Here is an 18,952-nt window from a genome sequence, read left to right as displayed (position 1 = left end):
AAACAAACTTGGAGGCAGACGAGAGATTGACCCAAATCAAGATGGATCTATGGTATAATACATTTGAGAGCGCGCAGAACGAAGAATTGACAAATTGGAGCTCGATAATGGTAACAGTGATATGATATCCTCGAAAAAAGGTTCACAAGTTGCTGCAGCGTCGGTGAAAAATAAGAAGATTTACGAATTTATGAGAGATATCACAATTAAAAAGGATTGTGGTTAATTTTGAATGATTTATGTATTATCATAATGTCATCGTGTACACAATAAAAAACAGATTGTAATCGAATATATTTATATATAAAAAAAATAGTTTACGCCGCTGTGCAAGAAAATCTCTAATATAACAGTCCATTCTGGAGAATATATATTCTCTATTATAATCCTATTCGTTTTTATTTACTTACCAACTTGCTTGTACGTATATCCGGTAAAATTACAATGAATGGATTTCCGGGCTTAGAGCGTACATTGCCGATGTCCATCAAGGTCGGAGAACGGATCAAAGAAAGAAAGGAAACAGAAATGATATAAGAAAGAGAGGAAGACCTCCCACGGAAAAAAGCGATGCCGGGCGAGCTGTTTCCTGTTTTCGAAATAGGGATTGAGGAAAATTAAATGAGTTTTGCTGGTTGTGGAAGAGCAGGCGGATACAACTCGTAAAATTTATCGATCTACAGGAAGTTGTAATTATAACATAAATGGAATAAATTCGGAACTAAACAAGTTTGGAGTAGACAGATTTATTAGTATTTTTAGAAATTTTTTTGGTTATCCCCAACAATATGAAATATACAACCCATTATTCGAAGCATTTGTTATTTATTTGCATCGAAGTACTAAATTAACAAATATTTTTATGTTTTTACATGTTCTTGATTTTAGGTCTCTTCTGTTTCAAAATTAGTTTTTTTTTAATAATTTTTGAAAGATAGAAATAAATTGACGTGTCGACTTCAGTCTTCAGTCTTCACCTTCATCATGAATACCAAAATAAGAATAAAATCAAAATAGAACTCTGTTCTAATAAGAAAAATTAATTTTTCCATAGTCCCTTGGACTCAAATATGTATTTACAAAATAGAAATATAAATTTTTTATCATTTATAGCTTTTTCGTTATTATGCATGTGATCCATTTCTACAAATTCTCTTTTTTCTAAATACTCAGATGTCTGTCCTATGTTGTAAACAGTGTCACATTTAGTACAAGGACAGACGTCTCAGTATTTAGAAAATAGACTAAGAGGACATCAATGCGATGAAAAAAAAAATAGAACTGCATTAACCAACCATGGTATATCCAAAAAACATAAATTCAATTATAAAGATTCAAAAATTCTTGAAACATAATCTAATATACGAAAAAGAGAATTTGTAGAAATGGTGACATCCATAAGAACTAAAAAACTATAAATGATAAAAACAGAAGAGATCTAAAATCAAGAACATCTAGAAACATAAACATATCAAAAGGTCTAAGAAATTAAAGAAATTTAAACAAATATTTATATCGGTGCCTCCGAGGTGATTAGTTATAAAATAGGAGAACCAGTAGCCATAAGTATACATAAAATTGGAGATTAAAATAACTATGGATTAAACTCTAGTTTAAACCAAGAATTAAAAAAGTAGTTCTATTTTGTAGGCTACATGGACCTAAATTTTTTTTACATTAAGCAAATAGAAAATGTGGATAATTTCGTCATCTTCATCGTCAACTTTTAGCAAAACCAAAACGTACAATATAATATCGTAAAGATAGGCTTACAAACGAAGGTAAGTAACCCATTATTAAGAATTGTACAGAGTGGTACTTGATAAAACAAGGGAAGATAATTTCAGTAAAATTAAATGCAAAGATGAATTTTTTGTTTCTGTTATACAAATAGGTATACGTGTTGATATATCATTAGTTCAGTGGGTTACATAACTAAACATTATTATTATTAGAAGCTGTCAAAAAAGAGATAGGACTAAAAATTTGTAATTTCCTCCTACTTATAATATTTATTTTACTACAACATGACATGGCGCAGTCATGTGGAAACTAAATATAGATAATAAAAAGCTTTATGCAAGATTTTGAGAATAAAATACCACATTAAATATTTGTAAAAATGTCTACCGTTTCCCATGTTATTTAAGGGAAACTTTTCAGAAAATTTTAAACGATTTAGACAACACTTAAATATTTATATGATTGCGAGTGGCAAAGATGAGAAGGATGATAAAATTAAGATTGCTACTTTATTAAATTTGATTGGAGAAGAAGGAATTGCGATGGACAATACATTGAAGTCAACGAACACAGCGATAAAATTGTATAAAAATGTAATGGAAGAACTGGAAACGTATTTTACCCCAAAAAAGAACGTAGTTTATAAGAGATTTGTATTTTATAACAGAAAACGGGAAGAGGGTGAATCGTTCGATCATTTTTAACAGATCTTAAGAAACTAATACAGAGTTGTGAGTATAATGAACCTGATTCAAAGATAAGAGACAGTATTTGGCATTAATAATAAATCTTTACAAGAAAAACTGTTATATTTGGACAACTTAGATTTAAAGAAGGCAACAGAAGTATGTCGAGCAAACGGAATCGCATCTGCTCGAGTAAAAAATGTGAAAGGTACAAGTGAAACAAAAGTGGATGCTGTTTTAAGGGCAAGCATCAGAAATACAAGAATAATAACGAGCAAAGTGGTAGCTACAAACCAGAAAAATTTGATTCTAGAAGCTACAATCATGGATTTCGCCAATGCCCGACATATTGGAAAAAATGTACTCGTTGTTTCAGTTATGGATATTTTAGTCAAGTGTCTCGAAACCAAAGTAAAACAGTTAAAAAGCTACAAGAGGGGATGGTAGTCGAGATGATGATTTTTCAGAAGACGAGCTGTTAGTATCAACTATTACGGTAGATGAGGCTAAAAACTGTAAGGAGTGAACTGAATTTTTGGACATAAATGACAATATCTTACCTTAAAATATTTATGATAAGTTGAAAATTATAAAATAATAAAAATCTACAGCTACAAAAATGTAATGTAACACTTGAACCTTATGGAGGGTTTAAAATTTCACCGCTAGATTCTATAGATATAGATTCTTTATTTGAGAAAAACAAGTTTAATATCCATTTTATTGTAGTTAAATATTTTAGGTCTTCCAAGTTGCATTAATATAAATTTGATACTAGAGTTGATTCGGTTTTAAGTTTAAACAAAGAAAATCAAGATCTATTTACGGGGCTAGGTAAAATTGGCAAAAAAAGTACATTAAAACTAAAAAGAGATGCTGAACCGATTACCTATTTATATAACAGCTTCACACTTTTATTTATTATTTAAAAACTATAGTAAAAGTTACAAAGCACTTTTTTATTTCAAGTTACTCATAGAGCTAAAAAATATTTGGCAGCAATTGTTAAGACCATTTTTTGTTTTATCTTTTTTTTGCCATAATAGAAATACAATACAATTTATAACAGTAAAATCATACTGGAAAATAACTTTACTTCATAGCTATAACAATTTCCTGGAAAATTCTAAAACGTTAACGTGAAGTTTATCCTCTGTGGTCTTCATTTATATCACATATACCACAATACAATTATTCTAAATCACTAGCATCACATTCATCTTCCTCGGAATCAATCGTTTATATCAATTTCAAGTCTATTTCAAACTGTTACATGTTGCATATATTGGTTTCCAACTTTTTTACGTGATTTATGGTATTTCCAACCAAATCTCTGTGTCAAAATTTGAACATTCTTTCATTATTTGTTTCAAAACCTAGGAGAAATTTTTGAGTGAAATGTTATAAGTTCTTGTCTGTCTTTTTAGTTGGGAACATTACTTCGATTGGATTTAAAACACAGTTAGTAAGGAGGTAATCTTACAACAGTGTGATCATTCTTCGTGGCCGTTTCGTCTACAGCTTATTGTTAAACAGTTGCTTTTTTGTATAATGCTCTTCAAAATATAAATCTTGTTCAAGTAGAAACTCCTGTATAGCTTTTGTTTTACATTTCAAATTATCAGTTGTCCAGGCTTTACAAACAGTATAGTGTCTGTCAAAACCTGTAGTAACAGTAACAGATTTGTTTTCTTTCATTACGATACTCCCTCATTTTCGTTCTAATCGTTTCTCCACTTTACCAAACTTTCCTTCACTATTTGTCTTGTATTTATTGTTTTATATCTGTACTCATGTATTTTTTAAATCGTCTCAGTGATCATACCTCAAGGATATATTCTGCAATAATACCTTGAAAATTTGGCATTATGCGAACATTAAACAGATCAGCTGTTCCCGAATGGTGTTCTGCGGAGCCCTGGGGTTCCGAGAGAGGCTCTCGGTGGTTCCGCGAAAATTCAAGTAATCGATGTACAGTATCCCATTTCTTGAGTAGTCATTTGATACAATAATTGTTATGCTTATCATACTCTTTCTACAGTTTAAATTATATGTAGGTAGAAAGCCCCCCTTTTCGACTGAGTTGGTACTCTAAGAATGATATTTCTGGTTTTGACAAAGTAAATACTGCGACTTACTAGAACACCAAACCCAAAAGCCTTAGTATGGTTAATTTACTTCTAATTTGACCTAGAGTTCCGCTCAAAAAGGGTGAACCAAAAAGGGTTCCGTAGCCAAAATAATTCGCGTTCAATTTTTAGAAAAATCCTGAAACATTCCTTTTTCATCTCATTGTAAGATCTTGTTTTGTAATTTTGTATAATCTGAGAAGCATTTGTCAAAAATATTGTTTCCTGGATAACATCTCTTCTGGACATTCCTTGCCTACAAAGTCGGTTGAAAATTAAATTTTGAGCATCTGTTGACAGATGTTGCCGTCTGTTTGGCCTCTCTGTGCTAGAGACTAATAGGACGTTATCCGAATCTGCAAATTGTTCACAATACTTCTATTTGAGAATCATTTGACTTTCAACACATCGCACACTTGCACAGCTTACCGCTAACTACTAACTGTGAACCGAAAACTCTACTAAAAGTACCTACCTGATGATTAGTGAAAAAATACTTTGAATTATGTCTAATACCGTATTTAGGTTCATTATTTACTCAGAATTATTCGATTTAGTAACTGGTTTAATTTAAAAATTCCAAGGAAATACTTTTTTGCAATGTTGTTGTTTATCTATACTTTTAAATGATTCACTGATTCCATTAATTGAATTGAAGGTTGTGTCGCCATAAAGGAACTTTTTACTTCTTAGACCTTTTTATATGTTGCTCTTGATAAATCTTGATTTTAGGTCTATTTTGATGGAAAATTAGGAAAAATATTTTAGTCTTTATCAAAATATTTATCAAGAAAAACATAAGGGATCTGTAATATACAACATTTTATATTAAAATCTGTATCTTCTTATTATGAAAAAGTTCAATAGATCAGGAAGCGTGGTATATTAAAATTTAATTAAGCGCAAGAGTTCATTATACGTGACTAAATCCAATTTTCCGTAAATTTAAGCGTAGAAGAAAACCACATTTACGGAAATAACTAAAAATTTACGTATTTGTGAAACATATGGTACAGTTATATAATTTTCTTACCAGTTATAATTCATACTAGCATAGAGTACGTCTTCTACCTAAACATTTTGAAACCGTTTGTATTCGATTTGTATATAGTACAGTCAATGTGTGCTCTACTTTCTAGTTCTAGATTTATTGTCTATGAAACGTATGAAATTATAGTATCAACATTAATTTTATCATTAGTATGTCTGCTAGCGATGAAATCAAAAAGTACTAAACGAATTTTCAAGTGGTGTCACCAACACGTAGAATATGATAGATGTATTGTTATTAAGTAGCCTAGACCAATTCCAGTGTAAAGTTTGACGTCAAAAAAGTAAACCAGAGTTACACAATAAATTAAAAGAAAAAAGATGTCCACAGAAATTGTGAAAATCGGAAAATTGGAGTATCGATCCATCATCAAGTACCTGTATTTAAAAGGGTTTAAAAGGTAAGCAGTTTTACGAAGATATGCTTAATACCCTTGGGAATCAATGTCCTTCGTATGCGACTGCAAGCTTCAAAAGAGGTAAATTTTCCATTGAAGATGATAACCGATCGGTAAGGCCAGTTTCTGTGTCAGTCCCCGAAAATACCGATGCAGTTCATGACATGATTTTATCAGACCGTCGAATTGGACTAAAACGGATATATGAAGCACTAAATAGTTCATACGAACGCATTCATAATATAGTTCACGTCAATTTAGACATGAGGAACATTGCTGCAAAATGGATCCCCAAATGTTTAAATGTTGACTAAAACCGTGCGAGGGTAGAAGCATCGATCGCGTTCGATCTGTGCTCGATTTGAAAACGATAAAGACTTCTTAAACCTAATTGTTACTATGGATGAGACTTAGGTACATTTCTATGATCCACAAACAAAGCAACAATCGATGGAATGGCGACACTCTGGTTCTCCAATACCTGAGAAGTTGCGTGTCCAAAAATCTGCTGGAAAAGCTCTTGCTTCAATTTTTTGGGATTGCCATGGAGTAATCATGATTGATTTTTTGAAGAAGGGTAGAATAATAACTGGAGATTACTATTCGACATTACTGAACACTCTATGGGAAAAAATTAAAGAGAAAAGCTATCCAAAGGTGTTTTGATTTTGTAAGACAACGCCCCTGCACACAAATCTAATGTTGCCATACAAAAAATTCGTAATTTAGGGTTTTAATTACTAGAACACCCCCCTTATTTACCAGATTTAGCTCCGTCCGACTATCATCTCTTTCCTTAACTGAAAAAAAAACTTAAAAGGTCGTAAATTTTTTTCCAACGAGGAGGTAATAAAAAAGCTGTGGACGTCTGGTTTGCAGAGCAAGAAGAAACATTCTTTTAAAGGTCTAGAGACGTTGCAGGTTCGCTGTAATGTATGTATCCAATTAAGAGGAGAATATGTTGAGTAATAAAATATTTGAAATTTTATTTGGTTCTATAGTAGGCTGAGAATTTTTCAATATATCCTCGTACATGAGAAATTTTTAAATATACAGTTTGTTGAGATACTATGTAAATTAGTTGAAATCTATAATATAAATATGTAATGAAAATTGAATCGCTGAATGTGTTACTAAGCACAAATCTAAATCGATTTTGCTAACCCTTTTTCTATAATAATCCTTGAAGTACGAGGATGGTTCTTACGGAGAGAAACACGAATTGTCTGTGGTAAAATGTCACTTAAAATGTAAACATCTCTTCGATGTGCATCTATAATATTGCTAAATCTGAAAGTCACAAATTTCTATAAAATAAAAAGGTGTTGTGTATTTGTGACTCATATATACTCGACAAGTCAGCGGACAAATTTAGGCCGAAGAACCCGAAAAGCAACGAATCAAATTAATTATTAATCTAATCGTACTTCCCACGAACGTAAAGATCGCAACGAACGTGAAAGAATTCGAGTAAGACAGACCCGTGAAGCGTGACATTCGACTAATAATGGTGTTACGATATGTCAATTGATTACAGTGCCTACAACTGTGTTGCTATTGGACCTATTAACTCAATTTGCCAATATTGTAAGGCATTGAAATACCACAATGAAGCCAAGGATTGTGTTACACAAATAGAAATGTGAAATTGTTACCGTTGCTTCCAGCTCCAGAACCACTTTTTCACTTACACTTCAGCTTCAACGTAAGCTGATGAACTGAATGCATGTTTAAAGTCATCCAAGTCTGGGCCAATAACGACTTCCAAGCTAAGGTCAGAGTTGAATATACTTGGCCCAAGTCTGGGCCTATCCTGGCCCATCGTAAAATCCTATATGAGTAGTTTTCCTATTGGTATTTAAATATGATCAAAAGTGTTGATAAGTAGCGATGGACTTTGGGCTAACATCCGACAAAATACATATCAAAAGACCACAATTTAAGCGGATGCATTTTAGGTTTCGAATTACAGAAGTTTTATTGGATTTAGTTTAAAATATGACATATTCCTATGTAAACCCGAATAGTATATATTTATTTTTTTATAGTTTCCATCTATATAATACCGTTTTACGATAGGCAACAATTTTCATATTTAAGACTATATTTTTTAGTATTCCTTATAAATACAAAGAACTTCCTTCCCTTACAAAAAAATATTCGATTCATCGGATGCCGTAAATGTTACTTCCGCTTGTCAATAAGTCGAAAAAAAATCTGTCAGTTGCGGCTCTAATTCGTTTACAACTTAGCTGTCTGTTCTTGTTCAATATAAAAGTATTTTTCTTCCTATTACCAGTTTACGGTAGACACCTGTCCGAAAAGGCATATAAAACGTTTTTGTACCATCTCGTCTAGGAAAGTGTTAAACGGTACGATCCTATTCCGCCAGCTGTAGTAAAATATTTTTTTTATCTATCACTATTAGGTGAATAAATTAGGGGGACAGAATTTTAATGACACATAATATATATGCAAATATAATCCCATATTTGCTTTAATCATATCAAGGGTGCTTCAAAAAAAGGTGATTCCGTCTCGCCGTCTTTAGGATATAAAACTGAAAAATATTTGATGTTTGCTCAGTAAAAAATTGGGCATTGAAGAAACACATTTTTCATCATTTTGCCGCAACTACTGACAATATTAAAATTTTGTACGAATATGCTCTGGAAGTTGATATATCCAATGAATTTGTTTTTGTTTGACTCCCATGAAGGCGCTAATTACACGGCTCGTACCAAGTAGTATTGAACATAACTTTTTCAATATTATATTTATTTAGCAAAAATTCAAGTGAACTTAAACATCATTTAATTTTACACAAAAAAGGTACTCTTGATAAAACCCGTTTTCGGAATATTTTGATTTGAAAATGAAATGAAATACTAACCGATGCTGCTATGAAAAATCACAAGATTAAAATTAAAAAAAAACTATTAACATAAAATAGAGTTCAATTAGAGTAGGTGTTCAAAATGTCCTCCGTTTTCACGAATCTTTTTATCTAAAAAATCCATTAATCTCCTAAACGTTTGGGAGTCAGCTGTGAGGTCATTAAGTGACGTTGACTTCTATCTTTCAATTCTTGAGGTGAATTTACCTCTATATATATATATATATATATATATATATATATATATATATATATATATATATATATATATATATATGTATATACAAGACTATACATTCTTGTTGAGAATTGTAGCCCTTCAAAATTGAGCTCTTATAGCCCTGTATTTTGTGGGTGGTCAGCCCACATTTTACCATATTTAATTACAATTTATCACATATTTTTGCAGCTTCGACTATTGTTCTCCATTTTTCTCTGCCCTGCATCTGTTTGTTCCAGTCACGTACTGCCAGATTTTCCATATCTTGCACAATTTGATCTTCCCATCTATTTTTGGGTCTACCAGGCAACCTTTTCTCGATCGGACTCCATTCTGTGATTTTCCTTTTTCCATTCTTTTAATGTGCCCGTACCATTTTTTTGCTGTAATTGTATTTACTATATCCTCATTTTCTAATATATTCTAATTTCATAGTTCAATAGTTTTCTATTTCTAACTTTTACTAGTCCATGAATTTTCCTAATTATTCTCCTCTCATTTATCCTTAGTTAATCTTTGCCTATATTTGTTAGTCTCATTTTTTCAGCGGCTTATGTAACTACTGGTCTTATCGCAGTCTTGTAGCCCTCAATATGGTTGCTCTGCCAATTCTTTTGCTCTGCATTACAGATTTGTACTTGTACCTCTATAGCATAAACTTTTTCTTCAAGATACTGTCAAACTGTGTAATCCAAGGGATTAAAATAGCATGACCAAGGAGACCAATGAATCGGAGCATTAGTACTTCTACTAAATTCAGGTTATACCACCATTTAAATTTGCAGGTAGAATATGATAACCTAATAATTTGTTACCTAAAGCTGCTGCCCAAAATTAACTTTAAATCAGTGTTGGTAATGTGATATCCTTTTGACATGTAGATTCTCAGCATGTAGTATGCATTATGGGAGTTAAACATAGCTAAAATTCTAAGAAATTTAGATTGAGGGTTGTCCTTTTTTGTAGTGTTTGACAAAAATCCACTCTAACTGGTAGATTGTCTGGCAAAAGCTCTTGGAGCTCTGTATTGATATGGATGTAGCTGTTGCTTTGTACTTGTAGAAAGCATATTACCACATTCCTTACGCTAACTGTTGAATTTTGATCAATTAAATTTAAAATCATAGTTTCTCTATTAATAGTTTTTGTTGTTCTTGATCTACCATAATTTATTTTTTTAGCTTTCACATTTCTAGTTTCTCGACAACGTCGTTCAATGGCTCTTAATGGATTTTTACTTGGTAAGGTTCTTCATAACGCGTAACAGCTGCACTACAGTTTCTTAAACACTCGCCTAAGGTTAATAACATGTAAGTGTATTCAAAGTTTGAGTACGTTTATATTAACAATATCTAATTTAACAAGTAACAAGGTTTCAAAATGTAATTATTATTGACTCAACGTCATAACTATCAGTAAATGACAATTTGCCATAGCAAACTCAAAGAAAATGCTATGACCGTGTAAAATTCAAAGTTAAATAATTATGGGTACTCAGCTATTGGGGACCTTAGTATGAAACAAACAACAGTTTGAGTCCCAGAACCGCAATACATGATCATCACATTGTTGTTTGTTGCATACTAAGGCCTCAGATAGCTCAGTGCCCATACTTATTCAACTTTAAATCACAAGATCTTATACTAATTAGACTGGATTTTTGTGAAACGTAACAAGAAACGAAAGCCCTCGGTCCCAAATTTTCTAAATGTATTCGTTTTATTGATGGGGTCTCATTTAGACAAAAAAAATTCCAATCACAAAAAGCTAACTAATTAATAATAATAATAATAGTGAATGATAAATTTATCAATACTTTATACCAGAATCGGTTATTACTTTTATTATTATAATTTTCATGTCAAGTTATTCCGAAAACAGTACAGAGTATCGATAATCAAAATTTTATAAAATACATTAATAATTTTAAACAATGGTGAAAAAAAATTTTATTGACAAAAAGTTATTCTTCATTTTTATCAGGTCTGACCTTCTCGTAGCGGGTATTTCTCCTCTGCCGTAGAAAAAGGCTTTAGACTTGTCAAGAATATAAGGAGTCAAATTTAGAATAAACTCCAAGGGCAAGGCATTCCATTTTTTACGAAAAACCGTTTGGAGTTACTAGTATGAGACTGACAATATCTAACAAACCTTCGTAAACTATTCCACAAATATTGTAGGAGATTAGTATGTGGATATCGTACAGGCCAATCCAGAACTGTGATTCCCACATGCCCCAAGTATTCTGTAACCTGTATGTGGGCATCAAAATGAATTCATCATCAATAAATATAGCAAAAGGGATCACAGCCTCTAATAGCACTTCATCAATGTAACTCCAAGCAGTCAGAGCTCAATTATCCTTAGCGTTCACTAAGAAATCTTTAACCACCAAACTGTGGTTACCTCTACCTCTTATTACGGTTTCTTTGCGTACGGCCTCCATACCTTTGTCCAGTTCGTTCACATCCGTATTTATGTTTTCTAATGAAATATCATATTTGAAGAAAAAAATTAATTCGAGCTCTAAATTCTTGAAAACAATTCATTTTTGAATCAGAAATGAATTAAATAAAGAAAAAAATGTTTAATATTCGAAAGAAATTTTTGTAAATGTAAGTTTAAAAGAATCCCCCTGTATATAAGTCAACTTTTCAGAATTATTAAATATATCCAAAAAAAAATTCTATGATTTGATAATTTTTCATCATTTTCTTTTTAAAATAAAAATTCGTCATTATAATTCATATTTGTTTCAAAACGAATAAAATAACATATTTAATTCTGTCGATATTATACAGATATATTCCAGATATAATATAGGAAAAAAGTGGCTTCGATTTATTCAGTAGTATAAGCACAAATTGGTATATTTATTTTTCTGTTTTTAACCTCAATAAATATAATTACTGGTGAACTGATAGCCAGGACAAAGAGAATTAAATAGGTTCAATCGGCTGTTTACTATTTAGTGACGTCACTCGCAGATGATTGGTGTATAATCTATTTCTGATCACATGACAAAATGTTTAAATTGAATTAATTTTCTTCCATTAAATATTATCGTTTTCAACAAATGTTTGGGACTTTTTGAAACTTTTAGTGATTAATAAAAATTAATAATGGGATGTAAACTGTAAACTTATCTTAATTTCCATATTAATTTCATCAATTACTAAATTATACCAACATTTTTGAAATGAAATATTTTAATGTTCTCTGTAAACAATGTTTTTAGCTTGGGTTATAATCGCAGTTTTCATTTGTGGCATTAGCATATAAACCTAAAGCAAGATTTGTTACTCTACATTCACAAAAGCAAATATTCTAAGCAGATCAAATGAAATTCCTCTAGTCACAACACCATATTGCATTTCTTGAATCTTATTTATTCATTTATATATTAAATATAAGGGTAGACGACCGGTGGTGGAAAAGTATTCGTATTATTTACGGACGGCACCCAGATGCTTCCGGCTAGGAAAGGACTAAGATCTGACAATGGGCGTAAATGTGCAAAGGAAAGGAACCAGCATGGTATAATGTCACGTAAATTATTATACCAAGGGACAGTTTTACAAACTTATTTCATACAGCTGTCATTTTTATGTGTTTACAACTTTATTATTCATATTTAGGCAGTTTCAATGAAACTTCAAATTGTGTGTTGTGCATTTTTAGCACCTTCACAGAATTAGTTTGGTACGCAGTAAAATTTCCTACCCTTTTTATTAAACTAAAATCTATTCAGGTATTTATACAACGTTTGTAAAATATTTATTTGCAGCTATTTGGATGTATCTTCTCAATACTAATATCTTCAAGATATAAGGAAAGATTGAATCAGTTTATTAACAACTTATAAAAAAAATTACATTATATTTTATATCCTTCAACGTATTTCGGTAGCAATTTCTACAAGACTTCTTCTGCTCTGTCGTAGGATGTAGTATTTTCAATAACTGGAATTTCGATTTTCTGGAGAAGCCAGAATTTGTGTGGTGCTAGAGTTGGTAGGTAAGGCGAATGTGTATAAACAATAACGCTTCACAGTTTCCTTCTTTAAAAAAGTTCTGATCGCACTAGACCCTCACAATGACCATGACCTTTATGTTCATCTGTAATTGAAGGGATTTTCAGGATAAATTCTCGATTTTTTAAGTTCCTAGCTATAAGCTCAACTTCATCATCTGCTCGGTCGTAGGATGTAGTATTTTCAATAACAGGAATTTCAATTTTCTGAAGAAACCAGAAGTTGTATAGTGCTAGATTTGGTAGGCAAGGCGAATGTGTATATATACACATGATATATGAAGTTTCCCAGTTTTGTCATTTAAAATAGTTCTGATCGCACTAGGCCCTCACAATGACCATGACCTTTTTCTCAATCTTTAATTGAAGGGATTTTCAGGCAAATTTAGCAATAACTGTCTGTTGAAAAGCTTCACCTTAGCACGTATGAACTTTTAATTTGTTCTAGAAGCTCTTGAATAATCCCCTTGCGACGTATGAACTTTTAAGTTGTTCTAGAAGCTCTTGAATAATCCCCTTGCGACGTATGAACTTTTAAGTTGTTCTAGAAGCTCTTGAATAATAAGAAAATTAATTTCGGATTTGTATTGAGACAATTTCCATGCTAAAAAGCTTCACCTTGGCACGTATGATCTTTTAAGTTGTTCTAGAAGCTCTTGAATAATCCCCTTGCGACGTATGAACTTTTAAGTTGTTCTAGAAGCTCTTGAATAATCCCCTTGCGACGTATGAACTTTTAAGTTGTTCTAGAAGCTCTTGAATAATCCCCTTGCGACGTATGAACTTTTAAGTTGTTCTAGAAGCTCTTGAATAATAAGAAAATTAATTTCGGATTTGTATTGAGACAATTTCCATGCTAAAAAGCTTCACCTTGGCACGTATGATCTTTTAAGTTGTTCTAGAAGCTCTTGAATAATCAGTCGCCAATATAAATGAACACGATGGTTTTCATTCTCATCACTCTTTAAAACCGAAGGACTTCCCGATCGGTCATCGTTATTAAATAATCATTCATATTTTTCTTTTTGCAAATGTCGTGATTTAATTCAAATTGAGCTGATGTTATCAGCCTTGGCCTTTCCGCTCTATAGGACAGACCTCGATTTTTTCGAAGCACGTTCGCCTAGCGAAGTCCATTGCTTCGAGTGTGTCCTGGTCTATATTATGTACCAGTGGATCCAGGCTTCGTCGAATGTTACGAAACGACGCAAAAATGTCTTCGGATTGCGCTTAAATATCGTTAGTGAAGTGGTTTCACAGCTTCGCTTGTTATTCAGAGCGAACACACACAGTTTTTTCATGTCTAAGATATGATCCACGCGATCTCTTGAAATGCCTTGTGTAGATTTAGATTTTCATCGCATTTTACTTCGTGGCAGTCGATTTCGGGACACCTAGACGAGTGTCATCAAAAACCAACGGGAGTCCTCATTTAAACTCATTGAATCAATTTTCAACGGTTGCCTTCGAAGAAGAGTTACCATACTCAGCTTCAAAACACTCTTTGATTTCGTTTTGCGATTTCCATTCCAAAAAAACTGGAATCGGATTAACGATCAATATTGCTCTTATATTTTTAAATTCGTGGTCACTTCCGCTTCCACGCGTGCTCAAAACTAAACTAAAGGCTGAAACCCACTAGCAGCACGCCACACCACGCCACGTGTCGAATATGTGTGCATATTTTTTTTTCATTTAATTCAATATATCTAAAAATTTTGATACCCCCACGTGGGATGCCGTGGCGTGTGGTGGACCAAGTGTGTAAGCAGATAATTGAAATAAATGGAAAAACATATGCACACATATTCTACACGTCGCGTGCGGTGGCGTGGCGTAGCGTGCTGCTGGTGAGTTTCGACCTTAAGAGTCCTATCCAACTGAGATTTCGACAGTAGCCGTCTATTGGAATGTACTACACGGCAGTAAAATTCTTTTCTGATCTGGTGGTGAGGCTAAGTAATTATTGCACTGCTATTGTATGATATTTTTCGAAAGTAAGAGAAATAGAAATGAATTCTAGTTTTATCCAGTTAACACACAAGTGTAAATAAATATGATATTATAAGATTCCAACGACCTTACACAAGACGACATTTAGAAAAATTAGGGAAGGTTGCAGCAAAATTTTCATTTTATTACAACGAAATCAATTTACGAGTTTTAAGTTACTCTGTATATTTACTCTTCTTAATTCTATGTGACTTTAAAAAAATAACGTTTCCATTATTATGTGCGCCGTTTTGATATGTCATTCATGAGTGTAATGAATAATGATGGAACTTCCACTTGTCTTAGTCTCATATTCCTCACAAATTTCTCTCACATACTTATTAACAGGAAAGCGAGGAGACGAGCTAAGACTAAAAAGGAACCTAATCAAGCGAAACAATTAAGCTTTTATTAAGTAATATTTTACGACATCCCGTGCTATGTCGAGCTGCGCGCCGCCGGCCGAAAAATTAATAGTCCATTAATCACAAATGGTGTTTCTCTTAGGACGTTTCTAATAAACATACAAAATATTGTCGGGTCGTCCAAACCGTGAACCGGATACGGCTTATCAAAATTCAGAATACCCTTACCAGACCGTACCATTATTTATTTTTCGAAGGATTCGTTTATAAAGATAATGAAGAAAAAATCGATTTTTGAAGAATAGAATAGAAGATTCGTTTTTACAGGGCTATAATAGGAAAGCGTGACCCTGGAAATCGCCTCATCTGATTGAAGTGGCGTTATGGTGGGTACACACGATACAGACTTCCATAAAATTCTATTGAATTTTGTCTGTGCAAACTAGACAGTACAGACAAATGTCGGTGCGATCCAAAAGTCGGAGTATGCATGTAAGTCTGCGTATTTATCGTAGGTAATAAATTTAAATTCTATTTTCGAGCGAAAATTCGCAACTCTTTGATTCGATTTTTGCGACTGCAATATTTTTAAGACACAGATAACTATTTGATAAATTTTTCACAACAACAGTAACAGATCCAAAATGAATGGTATCAACAAGCCTAGCAAGGGAACTATGGACCATCTCACCAGCAACAGTTTCGGCATCAACACCAAACCCCATTCCAACATCATGAGCAGCAATAACAGACTTCCGGAGCACAATCATTGGTCAAGGAGACGAGTAACAATAATGGAGATACTACTGATGGTACTCATGGTACGATCATGAATTTAATCATTAACTTTATTATTAATTATTTACTTTTATTCGTTATTTATATACATTTATTTATAAGATTCTCATGCTTTCATCTCTCATTTAGTTCATAAGTGGGATTATTCTTTGTTAAATGTGTGTCAATTACATTTTTTAAAGAAAATTAATAAATTAGTGTCGTATAATAATAAATGGAAAAGAAGAAAAGAAATCAACTTACTCCTTTAACACACAAATAATTGCTCTACACATTTCTGGAATTATTAAGCTGAGTGCTTGTTTTGATATTCCAGTACTGTATTTTATATCTTCGTATGATCTTCCAGCAGCTAAATTCGTTCGGCGTGATAGCTTTTCGCATAGGGGTATCTTGTTTCACTATTAACGGAATAACTAAATTTAAAAGTTCATTATATGAATCTACGTCCATTCGTAAATAGTTTTGAAAATCATGACCATCATCACAAGCTAATTCACTGGTTAAATTTTTATGCGAAAACCTAGATTGCTGCATTAACCACTTTTTACACCATAAAGATCTTTTTGCAAGCTGCGGTTGCTAATAATAACTGACGTCTTCTTTGCAATAAAAGTTTATTCATATTTAGGCACAACAAATGAAAGTCTGAAGTAATGAAAAGTCTGTACAGACATCCTATTCAAATGTCTGTACAGATATCTGTACGAACAAAAGTATGAATCGTGTGGACCCACCATTAGGTAATGGTTATTAGGAAAATTCACGAACGGTATAAAACTTGTTTGATTTTCAAGCACGGTCACGAATATCAACAATCGCATCTGAGATCTCAATGCAAAAATTGTTAGTTTTCTATACAATAAAAATGTGAAAATGTAGAAATTATAATCTATACAAATTAAACTCCCTATGAAGGAATTTTTGAAGTTATCTGGCGAATAATATAAAGACTAGAGCTTTCGATTGAAAGGGGGATTTGCGAGGTGATGGAAGTTCCAGAATTTGAACTAAGAGCTCAACGACAAATTTGAGAATTTAAAAAGTTTGTATTGCCAGGAACTTGAAAAAATTGATGATAGTGGAAGGGGGTCGGATGACATTTATGTTCCAAAAGTTTTTTGTCCATTTGCCCGACAACGTTCAACAAAAACTGCAATACATTTTTTATTTTACCAAAATGGAGCTGATAACTTTTTGAGGAAGTTAATATGAGATAATAACGTAGAAGAAAATTATCCGAGGCACATCCCAAAAAACCGAACTAACGGGTGTGAAGTGATGGACCCACGTTTCATCAAAGGTTATGAAACTGTGCAAAAATTCTGTGGAACATTGCCAAACATTCAATGAAAACATCTTCATGACGTTGTTTTTGTTCCATTGTGAGCAACCGTGGTACCCATCTTGCGCACAGCTTTCAGTTAATGATCATCCAGTATCGCTTTGTGGATTTTCTTCAACATTTCTGGAGTCGCCACCTCATTTGGACGATGCTGATCTTCGCAGGTAGTACGGTCTTCTTTAAACTCTATTACCCAATACTTTACTGTGGATAATGGAGAAGCAGTCTCACCCAGAGTAAAATCTAGTTCAGCTCTCATATTGATTGAACTAATGCCTAATTACCAATTATTTCCATGTTTACAAATTCACTGAAAACGCTCACTATCAATGGCTGCCAATCAAATACTAAACAACGTGGCGTTTTCAAACTTGAAACATATCCTGTATAGATTGTGTATTTTCTAATACAGTGGTATTTTTCAGGCAACTACCGCCATCTATAGGTCATACCAGGTGTTTCTGGGACCATCCTCGTATTCCAGGACGCGATTTGGCTTCATTCTGTAGGGTCAAAATGTAGGTATATAGATCCATATTTTTTTCATTTTTCCATCTCTACTAATTATTCTTGTCAGCTCCGTCCCTTAAAGCTGTTCGGTAAGAAATAGGAAAGTTGCATGGTAAGTTTAACAAAAAATGAAACAGTAACGAACAAGCTTGAATTAAAGTGTTTTATTACTTTCAGAAATATTCACCTTCGAAGTCTAAACATTTTTCCAAACAAAAGCTGCTATCGTAGAAACATGACTTTGAAAGACTTCAATATCTTCTTGAAGTGATGGAAATAACTGTTCACGAATTTTTTATTTGACAATTGGGAAGTAGCAAAAGTCATTAGGTGATAATGAGATATTAATTCGATGCTTCTCTACTTCAAATATTCAGTTTCTTGACCTAAATATACGTGCAAAATCTATGGTATTGCTGATCTCCTTAAGTTGTGAATGCTAGTTTACGATGTTACTAAAAGGGGTCGCCAAAATTCTCAACGAGATCGCAGCGTTGAAAAGGTTCAAAACTCCTGGATTAAAATAATCTTGTGGACGTCTATGGATATTAGCATTATTTATGCAAAATAAAATAGGACATTTCCTTTGGTTTGTACAATTAATTTGAATAAATTTACTTACATTAAACTTGATACGTCAACATGTTATCCAATTGTTACTTTTATAAACGGAATTTTGATTTAAAGTCGTTTTCATAACCCGCAACAAAACCGTTTAAAGAAATACAATTCCTTTCTTCTTAAAAGAAAAAACGTATAAACGTCAAGACCTCATAATACCAAATTTA

The sequence above is a fragment of the Diorhabda sublineata genome, chromosome 7, assembly GCF_026230105.1.
Source record: "Diorhabda sublineata isolate icDioSubl1.1 chromosome 7, icDioSubl1.1, whole genome shotgun sequence".
Taxonomy (NCBI): Eukaryota; Metazoa; Arthropoda; class Insecta; order Coleoptera; family Chrysomelidae; genus Diorhabda; species Diorhabda sublineata.
The sequence above is the reverse complement of the archived record's forward strand: the minus strand, read 5'-3'. Positions refer to the sequence as shown.